The sequence below is a fragment of the Vicia villosa genome, linkage group LG3 (genome assembly GCF_029867415.1).
Source record: "Vicia villosa cultivar HV-30 ecotype Madison, WI linkage group LG3, Vvil1.0, whole genome shotgun sequence".
Taxonomy (NCBI): Eukaryota; Viridiplantae; Streptophyta; class Magnoliopsida; order Fabales; family Fabaceae; genus Vicia; species Vicia villosa.
Genome location: NC_081182.1, coordinates 157,670,138 through 157,696,974, shown reverse-complemented (window position 1 = coordinate 157,696,974; position 26,837 = coordinate 157,670,138). Strand labels below are relative to the sequence as shown.

At 40.2% G+C, this 26,837-nt stretch overlaps 1 pseudogene; it reads left to right on the top strand.

Moving 5' to 3' along the window:
- LOC131659247 (uncharacterized) overlaps positions 1-26,312 on the top strand; it is a 119,742-nt pseudogene extending 93,430 nt beyond the window's left edge.
- Positions 26,313-26,837: the final 525 nt, after the last annotated feature.

Below are 26,837 nucleotides of genomic sequence, written 5' to 3'. Positions count from 1 at the left end.
TACTGAGCTGTATTATCGACTAACACATCAATATGAGGCAGAGGAAAATCATCCTTCGGACTTGCCCTATTCAAGTCTCGGTAGTCGACACACATGTGTACCTTTCCGTCCTTCTTGGGAACAGGTACTATGTTTCCAATCCAAGGAGGATATTCACACACAGATAAAAAACCAGCCTTCAACTGTTTTTCAACTTCCTCCTTGATTTTCAAGGCCATATCAGGTCGAGTTCTTCGTGGTTTCTGTTTTACAGGCGGACATTCTGGTTTGAGCGGTAACCTGTGCGTAACTATATCCGTGTCTAAACCAGGCATGTCTTCGTATGACCAGGCGAAGATGTCAACATACCCTCGGAGCAACTCAATCAACCTTCTCTTTACATCACTTTGCAAAGCAGCCCCTATCTTGACTTCTCTCTTTGCTTCTTCCGTACCGAGGTTGATGATTTCTATGACCTCCTGATCTGGCTGAATGGATTTCTCTTCTTGTCTCAAGAGTCTTGCCAATTCCTCAGGGACTTCACAATCTTCTCCACTATCTCCATCAGCTTGGTCAATTGGATTCTCAAGGATATCAAGACGTGGAACTGTAACATTATCATTTTTGATGGAATCCGAGCCGGATCTGCACGATGGATGGTTCATGCCTTAGAATGCAACACATAAAGGAAATGAAAAAAGAGAAAAAGCTTTGCCATTTTTGAAAAAGTTTTTAAAGTAAAAATGAAAGAAATGGAACAGTAATTGCATGCGAAAATATGATTTTCATTCAATATTAAACAAATTGAAACACATGGGGGGCCCTCCTTTATACAAGTGATCAAAATGCTTGGGGCGAAGCACATGATTTATCGAAACAAGAAAATTACATCTCCATAAAAGTGACTCTAGGGATGTCCAATATGGTCCAATTGTTGAGTTCCTGTCCAGGCGCAGCATGACAAATGAATCTGGAGAGATCTTCTTCATCATCATCATCCACGGCGAGAACCTGACCTCCAGGACTAGTACTGGCACTGACGAACACTTGAGAAATCGGGGGGATCACCTTCTTTCCGAGGGTTGTGCTGAGTTGAGTAGAAGAGGATGGTTGGTATCCAAGCCCATACTTGTCTCGCTTCTCATAGACATCAATCAGCTTGCCCCAGGCACCATGGGGAACACCAGCTTCTAAGAAAGCCTTAGCATCATTCAAGGATGAGAGGGGTGCTCCAGGTTCCCTCTTAATCTCGACCACAGGGAGTTTGTCGACTGACACAATCTCTAAGGCTTGAAAGGGTGTCTCTTGTATCTCTCCCTCCACTTCCACATAACGGTATGTTGCCAGATTATTGACTATCAGATCCTCTTCACCAGTGATCACAACAATCTTGTCATTCACAACAAATTTCAAACACTGGTGGAGAGTAGATGTCACAGCTCCAGCAGCGTGAATCCAAGGACGACCCAAGAGGCAAGTGTATGAAGGGCGTATATCCATAACATAGAAGGCAATGTAGAACATGTGAGGACCAATCAAGACAGGCAGATCAATTTCCCCTTCTACGGACCTTCTGGAACCATCAAACGCTCTGACACTCATAGTGCATGGCCTCATCATAACCCCATCCATACTCAGTTTAAACAAAGTAGCCTTGGGCATCACATTAAGAGAAGAACCTGTATCAATCAGAACTCGAGACAACACAGCATCCAGACACTTTACGGAGATATGCAACGCTTTGTTGTGTGCTCTACCCTCAGGTGGAAGTTCATCATCACAAAAACCCAAACAGTTACCAGCAGCAATGTTGGTCACGACCCCTTCAAATTGAGGCACAGTAATGTCTTGAGTTACATGAGCTGAAGCCAGGACCTTCATCAGAGCATCACGGTGAGCTTCTGAATGCACCAAAAGAGACAAGATAGAAATCTTAGCTTGAGTTTGGTCAAGTTGATCAATCACCTTATAGTCACTTTTCTTAATGATTCTCAGAAGTTGTTCAGCATCTTGTGCAGTACGGGTCTCAGGAGGATCAACAGCAACTTGCTTCCCCTTCGCTTGTGCATTGGCATCTTTGTTTGTCTCTTTAGGAAGTGGAGGAGGGGCAGCGAAGATTCGACCACTACGAGTGATGCCACTAGTCCCAGCAATATTAGTGACACTCGAATTACCCACTGAAGGACAGTCATACTTCTTCCCTCGAATATACACAGCATTATAACTCCAAGGAACAGCCTTGGAATTAATCACAGAAGAGGGAACGAGAGATGAGGTTGAAGGGGTCAGAGGGGCATCTGGAACCTGAATGACCAACGGAGTTCTCGGAGCTTGAATAACCAAAGGAGTACTCGGAGCATGAATGACCAAAGGAGTACTTTGAGTCTTTGACACCTCAGCAGAATAGTAAGGAATCTCTAAAGTGGCCACATCTTCACCAGAAACAACCCTTTCCACTACCTTCATCCATCAGCTTTTGAATCTCTTCTTTCAATCTGGCACATTCCTCCGGATTAGAAGAACATTGCAAACAGAAGTCATGTAGTTCACTCAAAACCTCTTGTTGCATGAGGTGTTCTCTGACAGTTGCAAGCGGCATCTTAACCTCATTAACATCAGTTACCAGGATCTTTCGTTGCACAATTCAATAGCATTGGTCGTGCCTGCATGAGGAGGCATAGGATTATTCTGCACGTTAGGACCAGTAGGAGTGAACGAGATAAGCTTGTCATCAAGAAGATCTTGAACCTTTAATTTGAATGCTCTACACTTTTCAATTGTATGGCCTGGAGCCCCTGAATGAAATTCACAACGGGCATTAACATCATAACCGCGAGGAAGAGGACTAGGTGGAGGACCAAGTTCACGAAGCTGTACCAACTGACCAGCAAGCAACTGAGGGAGAAGCTGAGCATATGACATCGGAACCGGATCTATACGCCTATCTTGGTACCTTGTCCTCTGTGGGCCCCTTTGACCTTGAGGCCTAGGATTCTGTTGACGATTCTGAGGAGCAGCAGCTTGTTGCTGTGGTACGAGAGGCTGTTGAGGTGCCACCCATGGTTGTGGGAGAGCAGCAGCATATGCTTGAGGAACATATGGGCCAGGAACAACATAAGGCATTGGGTAATAAGGAGGAGGAACAGTAGAGTACATAGGGGCTCGGCTGTGATCAACAGAGGTGGTGCTAGTCTCACCTTCCTTCTTCTTTACAAACCCAGAATAGGGTTTCTTACCATTACTATTAGAATTGCTAGGAGTAGTGACACCTTGAATGGTACCAGCTTTAACACAGTTCTCAACCCGTTCACCAATGATGACCACATCTGAGAAGGAAGGAGAAGTATTACTAACCATGTGCTGAAGATACGACCCTTTCAGAGTTCCCATAAACAGATCAATCAACTCGCGGTTCAATAGAGGAGGTTGGACTCGAGCAGCAAGTTCACGCCACCTCTGGGCGTACTCCTTGAAAGACTCTTCAGACTTTTGTGACATATTTTGCAGCTGGGCACGGCTAGGAGCCATAGCAGTATTGTAGTGGTATTGTTTCAAGAAGGCATCAACAAGTTCTCCCCAAGTACTGACATTAGACCTCTCGAGTTTCATATACCACTCCAACGGGGCTCCAGTGAGACTGTCCTGGAAGAAATGCATAAGCAGAGGTTCGTTCTCAGCGTGAGCGGCCATCTTGCGGCAGTAGGAACGAATGTGAGTCTCTGGGCAGGTAACTCCCTTGTACTTATCAAAATCTGGCACCTTGAACTTCGGGGGAATAACAATGCCAGGTACCAAGCACATAGCAGCAGTGTTGAAACTCGAAGTTTTAGCAATCTCAACAACCTTAAGGCGCTCTTCAAGAGCCTGGTACATCTTAGCAGTCTCGGTCAACTCAGTAGTAAGATCGTGTTCAAGATCAATAACCTCGTGGTGGTCATCCACTACTTTAAGTGTCTCATTAATAGGAGTCTCCTTAGTTTTTACTCCTCCATCAGCAGAATTGGTAGGAGCATCCTTGACCAATCCAGCGACGCTCTTTCTGAGCTCCTCTTGTCCTTGGACAACGGCATGGAGAGTATCCATAAGTTGGGTCATTCTTTCCCCCATAACATCCATATCCCTACGGAGGGCAGCTTGATTCTGTTCAAATTGGTCCATGATTCTCTTCTCGTTGTTTCTGGTGCGGTAAGGATGTAAGAAAGTCAGCTTCGTCGTCGGAAAAGAAATCTGTTGTTGGAAGGGGCCCCAATTAGAATCTGATAAAAACCTGAAAATGCAATATGATATGAGTGCATGGGTGCATGTGTGCATGTTTTATTATTTTCAAGACTCTTTAGCTTTGACTCAGGCCAACAACACAGGATAATGGAGAAAATAGTGACGCATAACCAAGATAAGCACAACCAAGATAAGCAAACATAATCGATTAATTCTGCAATCAAGTTCTTGAAGTACAAAATATTCTGCTCCCATGAGCCAACAAATACAGAAATAGAATTAGGAATCCCATCCAACAAATTTGGTGGTGATTCTACAACAAAATCAGCATTAAGCAGGGTCCTCCATGTCCACATGACGGAGGGGGCTCTCCCCAATGTTCTTATCACTCCATGTCTTCATTTCTTCAAAGAGCTTCTTGGTCTCTACAAGGGTTTGCCTCTTAATGATTTCTTGAATCAACAGGTCTTTTCTGAAATGCATTGTTTCCATGTGGCGATTCTTCAACTCCCAATATGTAGCTTCCTCCTGAGCTTGGGCACTACCTTGATCTTTTTCTCTTATCTGACCCTTCAGCTTTCGGATTTCTTCATAACATTTTTCTATCTGTCCTTGGCGTTCCAACAAGAGTTTGTCTGCTTTCTTACGACGAGTCTTCTTTGAATTGGCTTTTTCAGTCTGAATCTGGAGCTTTTCAGTTAGTTCTGCCAACTGAGCCTCATAATGGTCTTTCAGCTTCATTTCTTGAGTTTCAGTAGATTTAACACCTACATTCATCCTTGGCCTCTTTTGAGAAGTGCTCCCTCTAGCATACAATTCTTCAAGCTCTATTTCTCTTAATTTCAACTTATGGAGTGCGGAAAGCTTCTCTTGTCGAGCAGTATTCATCTTAACATGCATTGTTTCCACCTGTTCAGTCAACTTCCGATTCTGATCCACAGTTTGATTATAACGAGGCATGGAAACAATGTTGGGTTGTTCACCAGCAGGGGGTACAAAGGATCTTTGGGAGGGAAGGGCATCCCTTGAACAGCAACCACAGATTCGACCCACTTAGTATAATCCTCGTAAGTAGCACAATCTCGCTGACCAAAATGTTTCTTATCTCTCCAACAAATACTCTTCCAAGCTTGTACAGCTTCTGCCATCTGCCCACTGTTGGTGGCTGAATGATAGAAAATATTCTCAGCAATTTATGTCTGCTCAGGGGGACTGATAAAAGCAAATCCAAATGTTCTCCTAGCCAGGACGGGATTATAGTTGATTCCACCCCTAAGACCCATGAGAGGTACATTTTTGAACTTTCCGCAACTCATAATAACTTCCATGTCATCTAAAGATCTGTTATACAAGACAATATCTTTGGCCCTAAGCCCCATAATCCTCTCAGCCCACTTAGATGTGTGCCTATTATCAACGAAAGCGCCACGCTCAGGAAAATGTGACCTGAACCAACGATATAACAACGGAGCACAGAATCTAACCAAACCTCCCTTCTGACTACTCTTGTGATGAATGGAGTGATAAACATCCCCCAAAAGTGTAGGAACCGGATTTTGTAGAATGAATATATGAATTGCATTCATATCAACAAAGTTAGGAACGTTTGAAAACATCATGATACCATAGATACTTAGAGCCAGGATAGCCCTAAACGTGTCCCATTCTTTCGCTTCAGCAGCATCACAACCCCTTTTGACCAGGAACTCCATGCGAAAACCAAGACCTCCTCCCTTCTCGGTGAGATTTGCTTCCACGACCGACTTGCTCAAATAAAGAGCCTTAGCAATTTCAATGAAATCAGGGGCCTTCATGGTGTCATAGTATGGTACTTCCTTCTTCATAGGAACGCCAAGAAATAGGGAATACTCTTCTAATGTTGGAACCAAAAGGTAGTCGGTGAACGTGAAGCAGCGAAGGGGAGGATTATAGAACTGAAGCAAAGTATGAACTCCCTCTTGCTCGTACTTGGTGAACGGCATCTTGAGAAGGCTCAGAATGTACCCATATTTTTCTCGGAAATTGGTTGACTCATCTGGCGTAATCTTCTTTGCTAAACACCCAAGGGAATCCAGATTCGGATCCAGGAAAGAATAAGAGGGGTTGCGTCTACCAGTCTTCATCGGTGGGGCCATGTGTTGGTCGGAGACAAAGCCAAAAGTTCCTGAAAATAAATGAACATGCATGTTAAATGATATGATGGAATGCATTTCATTGGGAGAATCCTAAAGTCTTTTCATTATTTCTTTTCTTTTCTTTTCTTTTCTTTTCTTTTCTTTCTCTTTTTTTTTTTTTTTTTTGGAAATAGATTTTAGGATTCTCCACGAATGAAGTGAGGTGGATGCAATAGCATGATGTGTCATGTGTGTGATGTGGTGAGAGACTGAATGTCCCTCACAGCTCTGGATATCTGGGTAACACTGAATGTAACAGGTTCAAAATTCCGGCTTCAGATTGCAAAATGGAAATCAGGGTTTGATGAAGGCTAGTATCCTGTCCCACCCAAACTCACAGGTATGAATTCTAGACACGGACAGGTGGTCCCTAATGGTCACTAGGGTCTACAGTTCCCATGGGGTACAAAGTGTTTGAGGCAGCAAGCGTGCCAGACACAGTGTTCCATGAAAGAACCTCGCCCAGTTGTGGTACCCCATGTCAAGCTCGATCGTAGCAAGAGCCACGGGAGTCAACATGAGCATCCACGCTAATCCTATGTGTCACTGGCCTGGGTAGTGGGCCTTTTACGTCACAAAAACCCCCCACCTGCAAAACAAAGCAGAAAAATATGTGGCCCCCACGGGGACCCATAATATAGTACAGATGCATGATGTGCAAGCAGAAATAAACATGATATGCAAGCAGAAAATAAACATGAAAACATATACAAGATATAGACATAAAAAACAAATAAACACCCAATAAAACAAACAACAAACAAAGGCTAGGATCGACTTGCTTAGGTTTCCCCAGCAGATTCGCCAGCTGTCGCACGCTCGCGAAAAATGAACAGAGTTGCCACCAATATATTTATCCCATAAGGGAAAGGAATATCAGAAAACCTAACAAGGGAAGGAACAGGGTCTTGCGACCAGAGAACAGGGCACGGGAGTCGATTACGCAAGGGGAAGGTGCTAGCACCCCTCACGCCCATCGTACTCGATGGTATCCACCTATGTTTGTTTCTATCTAAAGGGTGTGTACTATTTCTATGTCTATATGCGAATGAATGCAAAAGAAATACGGGGAAAAGAAGGAATATTTACAAATGTGCTCGTTCAAGCCCCGCGACTTGATGCCTACGTATCCTTTTCAGGAATCAGAGCGCCGTAGTTTGGCTCAAGATTTTCTGTTTGTTTTTGTGTTTTTTAGTTGGGCGGAGTTAACGCTCGCGCTCTTGCATAAGGGGACAGCCTAGGATGCAATAGAGCGGAGATAACAATGCCCTTAAGAAAGGAGAGAAGAGAGAGAGTTTGAGTGTTTCGAGGAAATCCCTAAGGCAAGGGAAACTCGAGTTACTCTTTAGTTTGTGTCTTTTAGAATTTGGGAACTTACGCCCGAATGGTTCCCTAAAGCAAGGGAGATCCAAGCACTCGAATGATTCCCTAAAGCAAGGGAGATTCAAGCTTCCATTCCCTTTTTAATGATTTTCACTTTTTTATTAATATTTTTTAGTGTTTTCTTTGTATTTTTTAAAGGGGATTTTATTTTGATATTTGTTAGATGTTTTAGTGTTGTAAAAGAAAAAGAATGAAAGAGGGGGAGACTAGCCTAATCTCTAAGCCTAATTGTTGTTCTAATTCTAATTCCTAATAGAACAGGGAAAAAACTATTTAAGCATTTCACAATATAAGAAAATATTCACAAAAATAAAAGGAACAAAATCTAAACTATTTATGAAAATATATACACAAACAATTGCACTTTATTCATGTTAGAAACTATTTTCAAGAATTAACAAAGAAAGACTATTTATTTGTGGTTTATCAACCAATCAAAAATCAAAGGAAACGACAATAAAAAATTCAATTAAAAGAAAATAAAATTCTAAAAATCTCATTGAGTGAAAAATATCTTTGTCATTTTTATTTAAGGAAAATTCAATTAATAAGCAAAAGAAAATAAAAGGAAAATCACTTTTATTATTTTTGATTAACAGCATGGGGGGTGTAAAAGTGTTTTCTATATGAACTAAAATTAGTTAAGGGACAAACTGGGCCTAGAATGGGGGTGTGAAAAGAACTAGCGCCCAGGCCCATCTACATCTAACATGCGTGTGCAATAGTAATCCAGGGGTGTAATCCAGAAAAGAGGGCAAGGCCCATGCGCCTTATGGCCCAACACACTATCCTTCTATTTCCATTCATTCCACTTTATTGCATGTGTTATTATTATCAGCATGAGTATTATTATTAGCATATGGTTTATTTGATGGAACGTAACATGCACATAACAACACATCAATTGGTGCAGTGGACTTAAGTCACTAAAAACAAAGGCAACAATGAGCCAATTAGAATTCGCCACATCCACATCTAATCATATGAATAAAACAGAAAATAGGAAAGAGCTGGGAAAGAGAACCAATAACATGTTGCCACGTAAATAAGTGATAACAGACCCCTGCATGAACACCACCGGAGCCGGAGATGCTCTGGTCATTTTCTTCGTTTAGCACCGCCGCCAGTCCGCCACCAACTTACGCAGAAACTGAAGGATCTTACACGTTTCGACTCGTTTTCCGCCGCTGATCACAGATCCGGCCTCGGATTCTACGAATTCCTACTCTAACTTCCTAACCGAGCATGAATCTAAAGCCCTAACATTCAATGATCTATGCTAAAGCTCAAAATAAACGCATCAATGGAGTTCTCACACATTCTAGAATGCATAACCACAAGAAAATCATTTCAACAGCCAGGCTATCAACTTAACTGAATTCAAAGAAAAGGAACTTCATACGATAAGCATCATACATTTTCATCAAGCACAGTTATGGTAAACGAATTAGCATCATCATGTAGCATGCCTATGGATGCAGAATGAGTTCGTGAGGCTTACTTGGAGAGATCTTGAGTTGAGAGATGAGAGAGTTCTTCTTCTCGGAGAGCCGCTTCCTACTCCTTCTCTTATAATGGATGATGAGTGCAGATGATTGATGTGGATGATAATAGAAAGCGAAGACTGGAGCGGAAGAGATGATAGTTGAGGAAGGTTGTGGTTGCCGAAGTTGGTTAAGAGGAGGTTAGGGTGGCCGGAGTTGGTTAAGAGGGGAGGTTAGGGTGGCCGGAGTTGAGAATGGGGAGAGTAATGAAAGCTCGGGGGAAGTGAGAGAGAAGGGAGAAAGTGAGAGTGAAATGGAAGTGAAGAGTGAGTGAGAAAGTGAGTGAATCGTGAATGGATTTGAGAGTGAGGAGGTGTTTATATAGGGCAAGTGTGAGGAGAATGAAAGCGTTTCCTCGAGTGTGGGACTTAGGATTCTTAATGAGCAAGGCTTGAGCAGTTGGAGCAAGCATCTTAGTGTCCTTTTCTGAAATCAGTAAATGCATAGCTTGAAATGGCAAGTGATGGTGAATGTACCTTGATACATGCTGCAGACTTCACATTTCCTTCTAGTTCAAGTAGCCTCCTTTGCAGCTTTCTAATTCTCTCATCAATTGCTCAAATGACTTGTTTTTTGGCTCATGATGTAGCTGACACATGATAGAGCATGATTCATGTTGCTATGATCACATAATAGTGCTTACAATCTCTTCAAGATGAATTGGAACATGGTAGTGTGCACCCAGCGAGACTTGCGTGCGTGACATGGATATCTGTACCTGATGCCCTTCCCAATACATACTTTCCAGGAGCATGACTTTGGATGCCTCTTACTAGCTCAATATGTGTCCAAAATTAAAGATATTGGATTCAATGGATAGGGAACATGGCAAAGAGCACTTTAGGATCATGCTTGTTCAATATGGAAATTTGTGGAGGAAGAAAAATAGACTTGAATCTGGTCCACCATGTGTTTGATGATATGCACGCGCATGACTTGGTTTTCTGCCTTGGCCGGATGCTGGACTTAGTCAGTGTGAGGGCACAACTTTAAAAGCTTGCAATTCATTCAATATTTGTTCAATTGACTCAACTCTTGGCTTGTTGGAAAGAAGACATGGCAAGGATTAGAATGATACCAAGTTTGCTTCCATGGCATTTTTGTAGAGCTCTAAAATTGGCTTGAGATTTGGCATGCCACATGCTTGATGAAATGCCTGGTCATGACCTGGCTTGTGACTTAGATTGTGACTTGGATTGAATGGATTTCCAGTGACTTCAAACCACTTAACCTGTTCATACAAGCTTTAAATGAAAAAGTGTCCAACTACAAAGTTGTTCTCCTCCATGAGAGGAACAACTTTGATGTTGGAAATTTCTCCAAAAAATGCCATTTGCCACGTGTAAATCAGGGCTGAAGTGGACTGCTCATCAAGATTTAAAACCTTCAAAAAGTTTCTAAGTGTTGAAACTTTCCTTTTTTGTCATTTTTCTATTTTTGAAACTCTCCTCCATGTTGAAACTTTCCTTTTTTGTCATGTTTCTATGTTGAAACATCCACATAGTCAGCATGAAAGCTTCTCCCTTATAAAATCCCTTTCTGATTATATGTTGACCAGAAAGTCAACTGGTCGACTTTGGTCAAGGAAACCCTGATTAAGAATAACCAGATGAATTACAAGCTTGTACACTCCCACCAATGCCTTGAGTTGAGAAGAACCCTAATCCAGGAAGACTTCAATGAAAACAAAGCCACATAATCACACCTCAGATCCTCACATTTGGTAGGAAATTCCTTGCCATAAAAGTTCTTTCCTGCTAGTCTTTGATTGATACCAATGATATGCATGCATGGGTATGGATTATGACCTAAGTGATGTATGTACATGAATGCAAAGCCTAAGCCAGTTAGAAGTAAAGGGGTAGGACAAATTTGGGGTATGACACAGAGTATACAATACTGAAACTCTGGTAATTAAAGAATTAATCAATATCAAATTTAATGATAAGCTTGGCAATGAAAAGCCAAAGTAGTTTGAGAATTTTGCAGATATAGATATCTCTTACTCAGATCTTGAAGAACCCAAGAGTAAAGATGTATCAGAAGATCAAGTTGCAGCGTCTTTAGAGAATCTCAGAATATCTGAAGAGCCAACACTCAGAAGATCTTCTAGACTCAACTCTGCTCATCCAGAAGATATGATTATAGGAAAGAGAGATGATCCCATCAGAACAAGAGCATTCCTTAAGAACAATGAAGAATGTCACTTTGGTCTAGTATCTTTGATTGAGCCAACTTCTGTTGATCAAGCTCTGGAAGATGTTGACTGGATAATTGCCATGCAAGAAGAGTTAAATCAGTTTACAAGGAATGATGTCTAGGATCTGGTTCCAAGACCCAAAGGTTTTAATATCATTGGAACAAAATGGGTCTTCAGAAACAAGCTGAGTGAGGAAGGTGAAGTCATCAGAAACAAAGCCAGACTAGTTACTCAAGGTTATAGTCAGCAAGAAGGTATTGACTATACTGAAACCTTTGCACTAGTGGCTAGGTTAGAATCTATTCGTCTATTAATTTCTTTTGGCACTCAGAATAACATCACTCTGTATCAGATGGATGTTCATAGTGCCCTTTTAAATGGTTATATAGATGAAGAAGTTTATGTCCACCAACCTCCTGGTTTTGAAGACTCTAAGTCTCCAGAACATGTTTTTAAACTTAAGAAATCAGTATACGGATTGAAGCAAGCTCCCAGAGCTTGGTATGAAAGATTAAGTTCTTTCCTTCTGGAAAATGGTTTCACAAGAGGAAAAGTAGACACAACTCTCTTCTATAAAACCTTTAAAAAGGATATTTTAATTTGCCAAATTTATGTTGATGATATTATATTTGGAACATCTAATGCTACACTTGGGAAGGAGTTTGCTAAGTCTATGCAGGAAGAATTGGAGATGAGCATGATGGGAGAACTAAAGTACTTCCTAGGCAGTCAGATCAATCAAACTTCTGAAGGAACTCATGTTCATCAGACTAAGTATGTCAAAGAGTTTCTGAAGAAGTTCAATCTGTCTGAAAGCAAAGAAGCAAATACTCCAATTCATCCAACGTGTGTATTAGGTAAGGATGAGGTAAGCAAGAAGGTAGATCAGAAGATCTACAGAGGTATGATAGGATCTCTTCTATATCTTACTGCTTCTAGACCTGATATTTTATTCAGTGTATGCTTGTGTGCTAGGTTCCAATCAGATCTTAGGGAATATCACTTAACTGTTGTTAAGAGAATTCTTAGGTATCTGAAAGGTACTACTAATGTTGGTTTAGTCTACAGAAGATCTGAAGAATACAACTTAGTAGGATATTGTGATGCTGATTACGCTGGAGATAGAGTCGAAAGGAAAAGTATTTCTGGAAGCTGTCAGTTTTTGGGAAGTCACCTGATCTCCTGGTATAGAAAGAAGTAAGCCACAATTGCCCTCTCTACTACAGAAGCAGAATATGTTGCTGCTGCTGGATGTAGTACACAGATGCTCTGGATGAAAAGTCAGCTAGAAGACTATCAGATATATGAGAGTAACATTCCTATATTCTATGATAATGCTTCTGCTTTGTTTATCTAAGAATCCTATTTTACATTCTAAAGCTAAACATATTGAGATTAAACATCACTTCATTAGGGACTATGTTCAAAAGGGTGTTCTTTCTTTAAACTTTGTGGATACAAAAATCAGTGGGCTGATATCTTTACAAAACCCCTTGCTGAAGATAGGTTTAAGTTCATTCTAAAGAATATCAGTATGGATTTATGTCATGAATAAAGGTGTTGAGAAGATCTGATATATGGATTAGATTTGAAATGCTTATTTATTCTCTTATCAGATGTTCAGGTTATGTTTGATCATTTAGATACTCTGATTCTGTTATTGCTAACGTTTCAGATGTCTAAGTATGACCCGGAACTTCTGTTAGATCAAAACATCTGTCACCAGCTATTCCAGATGATGACCACGTGTTCATTCTGAAGGGACAAGCATGCGTGCAGTTGATAAGACGCCGCCCTAGGTAACTGTGCAAATCTTTTCAAATCTCACGCTTTCTCCACTAACGTCATTCAGCAATAAATGTGATTGATTCTCTGCATTCTGTAACTGCTCCCATTCAGAATTTCATTGCATTTTGTTTCACGTCCGTGTCTATATAAACACTTTGCATATTCATTTTACCCTTTTTCACGAATTCATCATCTCTTATATGCATTTCTGTCTCTTCTTTTCTCTCTTAAAAAACCCTAAAGTTAAAAAACCCAGAAATCTCAGTTATGCTTCAATGGCCTCTTCATCTAAGCAAGCAGTTGGTTCGTCTTCTCAGCAACATCAACAAGATCAAAATCAACAGCAATAACAACTTATTCCGCAGAAGAACTATTTAATTCCTTTGGATGAGTTGGAAGTTATCTGTGAAATGATGGTCGATTTTGACAATCTTGAGGAACATGACATTCATTTGAAGGAAGACATGTTCTTTCAAAAATGGCAAGCATTCTTCTACGGTTTGTGTGGACCAGTTTATCCAGATTTGGTCAAAGAATTTTGGGTTCATGCAACAATCATGCCTAAAGCTATTCTTTCGTTTGTTCATGGTGAACCGTTATCCATTACTGAAAATCTTTTAAGAATATTGTTTGGTTTGGAAACTGTTGGAGGTGCTTCTAGAGCCATTATAGGAAGAACAGACTGGAATGCTGTATGTACTGAAATCTTCAAGTCTAGAAAAGAGTCTACAGATATCAAGGAACTGAAGGATTCTTACAGAGTCTGGGCTAAGATCCTTTTGGGTTGCATCTATCATAAAAAGGCAACTGTTTCCTCCAACTATGTTAACAAGGACTAACGGTACATTCTGTATTGTATTGGCAAACAAGAGAAGGTGGGTCTTCCTTACATCATTTTTAACCACATGTGGAATCATGTGAAGGACTACAGAGAACAATACAGACTGAGGAATCCCAAGTACAAGAGACACATCATTCCCTTTGGAAGAATCATTACTGATCTTTTGGTTCAAACCAAGATTGTTGAGGATCTGGAGAAAGCCGGAATCATCAAGGATATCTATGAAACGAGTGGTAGCACTATGAATACTAACACTCTGAAGAAGATGGGCTTAATTGAGACCATTGGTGCTACTCCCAGAGTGGACACTAAAGTTCTGACCAGAAAAGCTCCTACTCTGGCTGACTTTGAATTGTTCTTCAGAAATGAACATCCAAATGTTGTTGTCCGCTACATAGCTATGTGTAAGGAGGAAGGCTCTGCTTATGATCCTATATGGATAAGTAAACAAAAGCTTGTCACTGCAGCTGATCAAGCTCCAGAAGCAGAGAAAGAAAGGAGGACGAAAAGAAAGTTAGACCAACCAGAAATAAGGAATGATAAGAAGGAGAAGAAAGAATAGAAGAAAGAAGAAAAGAAACTAGAGAAGAAGGAAGCGAAGAAGGAAAAGAAGGCAGAACAGAAGGAAACAAGGAAGGAAGAGAAGTAGAAGGAGAAGAAGAGGAAGACTGTTGGAGAAGGTCCTGCCAAGCCTCAGAAGAAGAAAAAATCTTCAGGTATTGTTATTTCTGAACCTGGTTTTGCTCCTGTTTTAATTTCAAAAATTGTATCAACAGAAGCTCCACCAGAAAATTCCCCAAAAAAAGCCCCAGCAAATCCCTCCAACCACCAAAATTCCTAACCCTCCATCTTCACCCAAGTCTAAAGGCAAATAGCCTATTCTTGATTTTGTACCTCCTATTTCTGAACCAATTCTTGAACCAACACCTCTAAACACCGTCATTCCTCCTCACTCCATAATCTCCACTTCTCAACCTCCTCCATATTCTAACTATGAACCTATTGACTCTGTTGTGCTCTTCAACCTCCTCTCACCTGAATCTTCATTTTCTGATTCTTTCAAGCGCGTCATGAACTCCTATAAACCTCAAAATAAACCATCCTCTGAACTCGTTGTCGTAGTCTTAGACTCTGACAAAGAAGCTGAATCCTCTCTTCAACCATCCTCTTCAAACACATCTTTTGTGCTTGATAGAGAACCTCAATCTTATGCCTTCTTCACCCAGAAAAACCAATCTCATCTCTCAATCCAAAAACTCCAATCTCAGCTCCTAGAACAAACCCTCCAAAACCTTCAGTTGATGCATGTTTTGATTCATTAAATGACAAGGTCGGGACAGGGTTAGAAGTTCTGAAGGTTGCTCATGATTCCAAGCTGGATCATGTAGCTGCTGGAAAGCTGTGGACAGCTTTTGCTGAGGAAGTGCAGGCTGAATTTCTGGATCTCCAGAAGGATTGCTTAGCTGATGCTCCTGGTCCTGCTAGACTCTTCTTGGAGTACATTCCTGGTCCTGCTAGACTCTTCTTGATGCACATCCATATATCTCAAAGTACCATCATACAAATTTTCAAATTTCAATTCACTCAGACGCACCGTCAGCAGCTGAAACAATCAACAGACGACCCGTTTGACCAAAAAGTCAACAGACAGTCAAAAATGAAATTTTTTGTCAAAGTCCATATTTTGTCAAAGGATTCATCATTTGATCATTGGATGATCATAATTCATCAAGGAAAGATCAAAAATCAACAAAACCCTAAGATTCAAAATTAGGGTTTTTGCCTGAAAAGTCAACTCAACTTTGACTGGTCATAACTCTCTCATCCTTCATCCAAAAAATTCAAACCAAAGCTCATTTTGAAGGAAATTCAATTATCTTTCAAATGCAATTGATCCCATGGTCATTGCATTCACCATTTGAAAAATATGACCAAAGACATTACAGGTCATTTTTAAAGTCAACAAAAAGACACTTTTTTCAAAAGGACACACAAGGAGCATCAAAAATCATTTTGAAATGAGACCAAAGACATTGGTTAGAGGACTCTTTGTGGTTTCCAAAAAGTGCAAGAACTCCTTCATATGACAAAAATTGAGGGATTTACACCTTGTGGAAGTTAGCTAAATTTTGGGAAAATGCATGAAACCAACATTGCTCAAAAATGTATTTTTTCCAAATGGGGCCAAGTTTTCATGGTTCAAACATCATTTCCATAATATTATGGGCCTCCCACGACCAAGACTAAGCCCATACCATTTTTATCCATTTTTGGCTTAATTTTATCTTATTTTAAGATTAAATCAAAAGGAAAAATGAATGGATAATGGATAGCTTACAATCTAAGCATGAGTCAGCCAAAAATCTTCAATTTTCTGCAGAGGATTGAGGTATAAGGCAAGAGCATTGAAGGGAAGCAAGACTTGGTCAACAATTCAAAGGTTTTAATATAAAAAATCAAGAATTCAACAAAGGCAACAAGATGCTTCTTAGCTTCAATTCTAAGCACAACATAGTCTATATAAAGGCTATAACACTTCACAATCAAATGAGGACGAATTCAGAAGCATTCATAAGCATATATCACTCTTGTAAAAACTTCTAATATTCAAAGAAACTTGAAATTCGAATTTTAAGTTTCAGTCAATTTCAATATAAACTAAACATTCAAACATCATCTCTGAGCTTCACTGAAACTATTCCAATCAATTGCAAGTCTTAAACCTCATTGAATCGAGCTACACAGGTCACGATTTGCTCAAACAAAAACCAACTCATATCTGATCATACACGCACATTTAACAAGATGTAGATATATATTTGTGTTTAGATTGGTGCTCTGGTCGTTTCTGGAGCTTTAATTAAGTTTTAATGACCGTTTGCGCAAAACCACCATTTTAGGGTTTCTAAGCTCAAATTTAGGGTTCTTCATTAGAGCCAAAATTAAACCAAATTAAGGGCATGGTTACATTCAGTGGAACAAGACGAATTTAATGGTCCTATCGCGCCTGATTTCTATGATTGTTTACACCTATTCGCTATTTTGCAGGGATGAGTTTAATCTATTACAACGCTTCTAGCCAGAAAGCGCTGTTAAAAGTGGTGTCTGGAGGTTGAAGATGATGCGTGTCCTCACCCCATTGGCCAGCCAGCACGCGCGTTCTTTTAAATTTTCCTCTAATCAAGTGTTTTGCAAGTATACTGATTGCCATGCGCCTCAAAATCTGAGCCTTCTGATCCACTTTCCATCCAGTCCAACGCGCCAGATCATGCATGAACATCATGCTCCCTCATAATCAACCACATCTGATTAGTATCCTTTTATTTTTTATTTCTATTTTAATTTTTTTGCAAAATTAATTAAAAATAGTTAAAAAAATCCAAAAAATACACAAAAAATATTTTTAAGCTTCTAAAATAATATATTATTTTCTGAAATAAAAATATTTTATTTTTCTTCATAATTCCAATATTTTTCATAATTAATTAGTATATATTTATATATTTGCTTTTTAATTATTTTCAACCAATCAAAAAAAATCATAAAAATAATTGTTCTTTATATTAAATATTGTTTATATATTATAAACTAATTTTGTACATATTTAGGATAATTTTCTCTTTAAGTTTTAATTATTTGTATAATTATTTGCATAATTATGTCTTAATTAACTTAATAAACTTCAAATCAATTTCAAAAATTCCAAAAAAATTAGTTTTGTTTTAAAATTAATTAACAAGCACATTTGAACATATTTTTAAGCTTAATTTCTAGGTTTAAATTTATTTTCTTTTTCTCATTTTAATTTAATTAATTATGCATTAATTTTAAATTAAAATCAATCATCAAAAAAAACCAAAAACATGCATTTCACTATTTATCTTATTGCAATTTAAATTCCTAGATAAATGTATAGGTTGTCCAAATCATGTAAATAGGCTTAGTTTACATTTCCTGCACAATCGATGTAATAGCGTAGATTTACTTTCCGCACTTTACATTTCCGCATTTTAATTTCCAGCAAATATAAACTGCGTGTATGTCAAAGATAAAATTGAACCGTTAGATCACTAACTTCAAAGATAAAATATCTGAATCCAATCACAATCACACTTGCACCTCGGTAATCCCTTCTCATTCTTTTCAAAATCAAAGTCAAAATTCTACTGTTTCGAGTACAAAATCGAACCTTTTGTTTGTATCCGGTGAAAGGATAGATTTTTAAAGGAAATAGGATAAAGACCTTACAACTCAGGGTAGACCTCCTAGTTTGCTTGCTCAAATCAAAACAAACAAAATTCTCATACACTGTTGTTTTTCAAAACAAAACTTTCCAAAAAGACAATATTTTGTATACATCCAAACACGGATCATTACAAAGTTAACGTTCTTTTCAAAACATCTTTCGAAAGATAAACAAACATTTTGTATACATCCGCACAAGGATCATTACAAATTCAATTTACAAAGGTATTTGAAACCACATATGAGCATTCTAAAGCAATTGAAAAGTAATCGAAAAACAAGTGAGCTAAGCAAACTTAAGAGCCCATGGATAACCATGGATACAAAGGGTGCTAACACCTTCCCTTTGTATAACCTACCCCCTTACCCAGAATTTCTTAAAGGTCTTTTTTCTGTTTCTTTTATAAACCTTTCCTTAATTGGATAAAATAAAAGGCCGGTGGCGACTCTGTGAATTTTCAAAAATGCGAAAGCATAAGCGATAAAAAAAGAGTCAGTTCACGTATCTCTCCCGCTCAGAGGTATGGCCCGAAAAACGGAGGTCCATAGAACTGGCGACTCTGCTGGGGAGTCACTTTCAAAAAACAAAATGTTTTCTAAAGGGGTTACCTTAAGAGAATAGATTACTTCGATGTTTTCAATTGTTTGACTTGATTGCTCTATTTTTCAAAGGTTTGTTTGGGTATTTTGCTTGTGTGAAAGATTCTAACCCGAATCTCGAGATACCTTAAGTATATGACAATAGACCAAGGAAACTGTACGGCATGTACCGATACGGTTGATCTGGTAGTCATCGTTAGTGCGATACTTTGGTTTATACTGATGTCCCTTGAAAACGATCAAGGAGTATATTAGGCTTCCGAAATGTCATTAAACACTAATTTGTCTTAGAACCTTTTTAGTTGAACTTGACTTATGGCCTATTAAGTGGCTAGCTTTGAAATTGATCGAAGTTAGTTATCCTCGAGGAATATTTTGATCGGCCGCTCGAGCGCCGTATTGAGATGTTACTTCCAAGGATCATAGAACCCGAATACTATTCTAGGACAGGTTTTAACCAACTCAACTTCAGTGGGGAGGGTATCACCTATCAGCTCCATGCAAGCCTTTAAACCTAAGGCTATTGTTTGATTTGTTTTTGTGTGCCACATGTTTGCATCATAAGCATATCATTTTCTCACAAAACACTTCAAGGATCAAAGAGTTTACCTTTGTTTTTGCAGGTAATGGCTTCCGCCACTCGAGATTACATCTGAATCAACATCTCAACGGTACCATCTGAACTAAAAGACTTAGTGTCAGAATTCCCCAGGAATGTTCAATTCACCGAAAGGCATGGTCACTTACTCCATTTGGTTACCTCAAAATTTGAAGAAGACATGATACGGGTCCTGTTCCAGTTCTTTGACCCTGAACATCATTGCTTTACCTTTCCTGATTACCAGTTGGTACCCACTTTGGAAGAATTCTCTAAACTAATTGTATTGCCTGTTCGAAATCAATTACCTTTCACTGGTTTAGAAAGGATTCCAAAACCTGAAGTCATTGCTGCTGCTTTACATCTGCGAAAATCAGAAATCGAGTCCAATTGGGAAACAAAGAGTGGAGTTAAGGGTTTGCTTGCTAAGTTCTTAATGGAAAAGGCTCGACTACTGCTAGAAAACAAAAGTTATCCAGCTTTTGAGGAGGTTATGGCCCTTTTGATCTATGGGTTGGTTTTATTCCCAAATCCCGACCAGTTCATAAGTGTACACATCATCAACCTTTTCCTAATCCGTAACCCGGTACCAACCTTGCTGGGAGACATTCTACATTCTCTACACACTCGTACCATGAAGAAACGAGGAACTCTCATGTGCTGTATACCACTACTGGCTAGGTGGTTTACATTTCATCTTCCCTGATCAATGTTGAGAAATGAACAAAGAATGCAATGGTCTCGCAGGATTATGTCTTTGTCTCATTCAGATATCCGGTGGAACAACTTCTTTCAAAGAGACATTACTATCATTGATCATTGTGGAGAGTACCCTAATGTACCACTCCTTGGCATCAAAGGAGGCATCACTTACAATCCCTGGCATTGATTATCCGTGGCATTGTGTTTGATTACGAGAATGATTCTCATAGACACCGACGAAGGTTCATACATGCATGGGACAGTGTCTATAGAATAGAAAGCAAAACTTTGGGGCAATGGAATTCTATCCCTATGGAACCTTACCTCAGATGGGTCCGCACTCATGCTCAGAAACTCATTATGCCATATCCCGCCATTCTACCTGTGACTATTGAGCCAGAGGTCGATGGAGACGAACCCCACGTTATTCTACACCCGGATATACCAACTGACCTAGAAGAGTTGCAAAAATCTTGGGTTCAACTAAAAGAGGAAAGAGACACCTTCAAAGCACACTGTCAAGACTATGAGAGAAGGATATTGGAGCTCACCGGACAGCTTCAAGAAGAACAGCAGATCAACACATTCCTGGGGGCAAAGAGAAAGCGTCCATGGGAGACCTGAGGGATCATTCATTTCCTTTATTTTTGTTTTGTAAGCCCAAATGAGGCAAAGAAAAAAAAAGCAAAAAAAAAAGAAATAAATTGTTTAACTAATGTTTGTTTCTTCTTTGTTTTAACAAATCTAAACTCTAAGATCCTTGAAAACATTGCACACACATTTCATTCATATACATTGCACACACATTGCATTCATATACATTGCATTCATTACATTGCATATACATTGCATCCATTCATACACATTGCATAACAGGTTCACATGACGGATTTCTCATCTTCTCGCTGTTTATTTCAGTCAGAAGAGATGGAATCTGAAATAAGCATCACGAATCTCGAAGCACAGAATGCCCAAGTTCAAGTGGCAATTCTGGAACTAGCAAAGGGGCAACAAGAACTGAAAGCCCTGATAATCAAGAAGAAAAAGAAGCCCAAAGGATCTGTAGGCGTGAGTCACCTGAAAAGGAAGATCAAAATCCCAGTCAAAAAGTTCAAAAAGCCACTGATCCCTGAAACAGTCGGTGATGATGAACAAGGAGACAATCAAAGCAACCAGGGTTCTGCTAAACCCTCTCTCTCTTCAAATGAAGAAGATGATCATTCTGGGGACGAATCGGATGATGACAAATACCAATAGCTGGAAGACCGTATGAAAGCTATGGAGATACAAAAAATACCTGGCTTAGATTTCAATGATCTGGGACTCATCTCGGATGTTGTCATCCCTCCAAAATTCAAAGTTCCTGTCTTTGCAAAATATGATGGAGTTTCTTGCCCAAAACTACATTTGATGTCCTATATAAGGAAGATACAACCTCATACAACAGATAACAAATTGTGGATTCACTTCTTCCAAGAAAGTCTGTCGGGTACACAACTCGAGTGGTACTACCAGCTGGAAAATACCAAGGTTCATACTTGGGAAGAATTAGCTGCTGCTTTTTACAAACAGTACCAATACAATGCTGATCTTGCTCCAACCCGTACTCAACTAAGGGGCATGTCTATGGGACCAAAAGAAAGTTTCAAAGGATATGCATAAAAGTGGAGAGATATGGCTGGAAGGGTTCAACCACCCTTATCTGATCGCGAACTAGTCGACATGTTCATGGGCACTTTAACTGGCCCTTTCTATAGCCATTTGCTGGGAAGCTCATCATCAGGTTTCACTGACCTGATACTGACCGGAGAACGTGTCGAAAGTGGCATTCAAAATGGGAAAATTCAAATAGGTTCCTCCTCTGGTACTACAAAAAGGCCCATCAGCGGGAGAAATGAGGTCAATGCAACACAAATTCAGAAAAGTCGCAAAAGTGAGCAGCATCAATCTGTAGGGGCAGTTCTGATCTTCGCATCTGCACCTCAAAAAGATCAGCAGCCAAAATATACGCATCGACCAGATGCATCAAGAAGAAATTTCACCAGAATCAACATGCCAATCTCTCAGGCATTGCAGCACTTGCTAAAAGCAGATCTGATCACATTAAAAGGTCCTCCAAAGAATGTCAACACTTCCTCTCCGAATTATCGCCCTGATGCGACATGTGCCTATCACTCAAACTGTCCAGGACATGACGCAGATCACTGCTGGGCCTTGAAAAATAAAATACAAGATATGATAGATGCTGGGGTAATTGAGTTCGATCCTCCAGAAACTCCAAATGTCATCACTGCACCTATGCCAAAGCATGACAAAACTGTTAACGCTATCCTGGACACTGTTTACATCTATGATGTGAACGAATTATCAACTCCACTCTGCGAAGTCAAAGGAAAGCTAATCCATGCTGGTTACTTTCCAGGGTGTGACCCCGACTGCTTTTATTGCTCATACCTGCCCAATGGTTGTGAAAATCTAAGAATGGGAATTCAAAAGTGGATGGATCGCCGTATCATTATGTTTGAGAGGCTCCCTTCTATGGACGTGCTGTGCGAAGTCTTTGCAAACGGGATGAGAATAGAGGATGCCTCAGTGATATCCAGCTTACCATTCAAAATCTCTGCCAAGGCTCCATTCAAAATTTCTGCTACACTCAAAGTGGCATCAGTAGTCATTTCTAGTCCAACTCCATTTCCATACTCCTCAAACAAAGCTGTCCCATGGGGATACGACACTAATGTTTATGTTCATGGAGTTAAGCAGGGTACCTCGACTGAAGAGGCCGCAAAGTTAACTACTCCAACTGTGGGTAATATTGTGGGTACCAGCAAGATCACGAGAAGTGGAAGAATCTTTTCACCAGAAATTTCTCCAAATGTTGCTGCTGGTCCAGTCCGAGTCCCAGTTCTTAATCAAGATAACAGCGCTCGAGGCAAAGAGCCACAAGTTGAACAAGTTCAAACCCCGGTGGAGATCACTGCTGAAGATCCATCAAAGCAAGAAATGGAGGAAATATTGAAAATCATCTGCAAGAGTGATTACAATATTGTTGAGCAACTAGGGCACACCGCTTCAAAAATCTCAATGCTATCTCTGCTAAAATATTCAGAAGCTCATGCCAAAGCTCTGATGAAGTTCCTTAAAGCTGCGCATGTGCCTCAAGAGATCTCAGTCGACCAATTTGAGAATTGTGTTGCCAATCTAACCGTGAATAATGGTCTCGGTTTCTCTGATGTGGATCTAACCCCTGCTGGAAAAAATCACAACAAAGCCCTACATATCTCCATTGAATGTAATGGCACCACTTTATCTCATGTGCTAGTAGATAACGGTTCTTCTTTGAACGTGTTACCGAAAACAGTACTAGAAAAGCTTGACTTCGAGGGAATTGTGTTACAACCAAGTGATGTTGTGGTAAGAGCCTTTGACGGGTCAACAAGAATGGTATACGGAAAAGTGAATCTCCCAATCAGAGTGGGTTCTCAAATCTTCGATTCTATCTTTTACGTAATGGAAATTCACCCAGCCTACTCCTGTTTACTTGGACGCCCTTGGATACATGGGGCAAACGCTGTAACTTCTACCCTGCATCAGAAGTTAAAATATCCAGTAAAAGGAAAGATTGTCACAGTCTATGGCGAAGAGGAATATGTGGTTAGTCACCTAAGCAATTCCAAATATGTTGAGTTGGAGGACGAATTCATCGAAACTCCATGCCAATCATTTGAGGTGGTCTCCCCAGATGTCTCTACCACCAAGCATATTCCTGCTACTCCAACTACAACTATGGCTTCTCTCAAAGATGCCAAAGCCATGATTGAACAGGGTAATTGCACAGTATGGGGACAGCTTCCCGATATACCCTACAAGTCTGACAAGCTAGGCCTGGGCTATGATAGTGAAGATCAAAAGAATGATCAAGGTCCTCGTTCTGGAGGATTAATGTCACACTTCGCCAGCCAAGAAGTAAACGCTATTGAAGATGAAGGAGTGTTCTTGAACCATATCATTCAGCCATATCCAGATGAGATTCCACCCATTTCCATGGGAATGTGGGATGCTGTGGGAGAACCAAGTGACGGGTATAATTATCAGTATACCGCACCTCAGAATTCTTATGTTGCTATGGAAGACATTACCCCGACTGGATGGGGTGATCAAATTGAAAATGACAAAAGTTTCACAAGTCCCGTCACTGAGCAATATCAAAATCCACCCAAAGAAGTATGGGACACGCTAGGAGAACCCAGCGGCAAATATGACTATATGATGAAATATTCCGCTCCTCCGAGCTCACAAATTGCTATGAAGGACATTGTCCCAACTGGATGGGATGAACATTACGATGACAATTTCACTTTTCAAGAAGCCAGGGAAATACCAAATAACGAGGGTTGCTTTCTGTCAGCATACACTCCTCATCAGGATGCACAATTCTCTATTCAAAACATCATCCCGACTGCATGGGACGACCTTATTGAGCATCTTGCTCAGCCAGCAGAGATATCTCAGCCTGGGCTCTCGTATCCAGCAGAGTATATCACTTATCCCGAAGGATCACCGGCTCATTTTCCCACTAATGAAATCAATGCTGTGGAAGATGAAGAAGACAACTGCAACTGGAACAGCTGGATACTCCCTGCTCACAACAGTGGATTGAACAACTGGAAAGCTGAGGATGTGATCTCCTTTGACCAGGAGTAAATGCCATTTCCTATTTTCTTTGTGTATATTGTGCAAAGATAAAAATGGTTCCTGAACAATCGAACCATGAGCCTGAAAGCCGTGTGCCTTGCCCAAAGCACACTGGCCCTTCTATAAGGGCTTATCATATCATGATCATGTGCATTCAATAAAATCATGGGACGCTTGCATATTTAAAATTTTGTGATCCTTTTTCTTTCTTTCTTCGCTTTCAAATAGCTATGTTTTTTCTTCACACACACTCACATAACTAACATGCAGATTCACATACACTCTGGATCCAGTCAACAACGATTCTGCTATAGCCCGTCATGACTTTGAAAGTCCGATCTACCAAACTGAGGACGAAAGTGAGGAAGATTGTGAAGTGCCAAGAGAAATGGCAAGGCTGCTAGAACAAGAAGACAAGGCCATACAGCCTCACGAGGAGCCAATTGAGGTCATCAACTTGGGCAGCAACGAAGAAAAGAAAGAAGTCAAAATAGGGGCTGATTTAGAACACAGCATCAAGCAAAGACTGATTCAAATACTGCGAGACTACGTCGAGATATTCGCCTGGTCCTATGAAGATATGCCAGGCCTTGACACGGACATTGTAGTTCATCGCCTGCCAATCAAAGAAGGTAGCATTCCAGTCAAACAGAAACTACGAAGGAGTAGGCCTGATATGTCAAAAAAGATCAAAGACGAGGTTGAAAAACAGTTCAATGCTGGATTCCTAAAAGTTGTAAGTTATCCTCCTTGGATAGCTAACATCGTGCCTGTTCCTATAAAAGACGGGAAAGTCAGAATGTGCGTGGACTACAGAAATCTGAACCGGGCAAGCCCCAAAGATGATTTCCCTTTACCACACATCGATGTACTGGTTGACAATACCGCACAATGCAAGGTATTCTCCTTTATGGACGGATTCTCAGGGTACAATCAAATCAAGATGGCACCCGAAGACATGGAAAAAACAACCTTCACAACACCCTGGGGAACCTTTTGTTACAAAGTAATGCCCTTTGGTCTGAAAAACGCAGGAGCAACCTATCAACGTGCAATGGTAGCGCTATTTCATGATATGATTCATCAAGAAATAGAGGTGTATGTCGATGACATGATTGCAAAATCCAACACCGAGGAAGAACATCTGGGTCATTTACACAAGTTGTTTGACAGACTCAAGAAATACAAGTTGCGACTGAACCCAAATAAGTGTACCTTTGGAGTAAGATCCGGCAAACTCTTAGGTTTCATCGTCAGCAGCAAACGAATTGAGGTTGATCCCGCCAAGGTTAAAGCCATTCAAGAAATGCCTATACCTCGTACCGAGAAACAAGTCAGAGGATTCTTGGGACGTCTAAATTACATCGCCCGATTTATTGCCCACATGACTACTACTTGTGTGCCGATCTTCAAACTGTTGAAGAAAGATCAAGTGGAAAGGTGGAATGACAAATGCCAGTTAGCCTTTGACAAAATCAAAGAATATCTCCAAAAACCTCCAATCTTGTTGCCACCTGTGGAAGGCAGACCTCTGATAATGTACCTAACTGTGTTAGAAGACTTAATGGGGTGTGTACTAGGACAACATGACGAATCCGGCCAAAAGGAGCACGCAATCTACTATCTTAGCAAAAAGTTTACCGATTGTGAAACAAGATACTCACTACTCGAAAAAACTTGTTGTGCCTTAGCTTGGGCGGCTCGCCGACTAAGACAGTACATGCTAAATCACACCACTTTCCTAATCTCCAAGATGGATCCCATCAAATACGTGTTCGAAAAACCTGCTCTCTTTGGAAGAATAGCGAGATGGCAAATGATCTTAACAGAATATGACATTCAATACACTTCACAAAAAGCAATCAAAGGA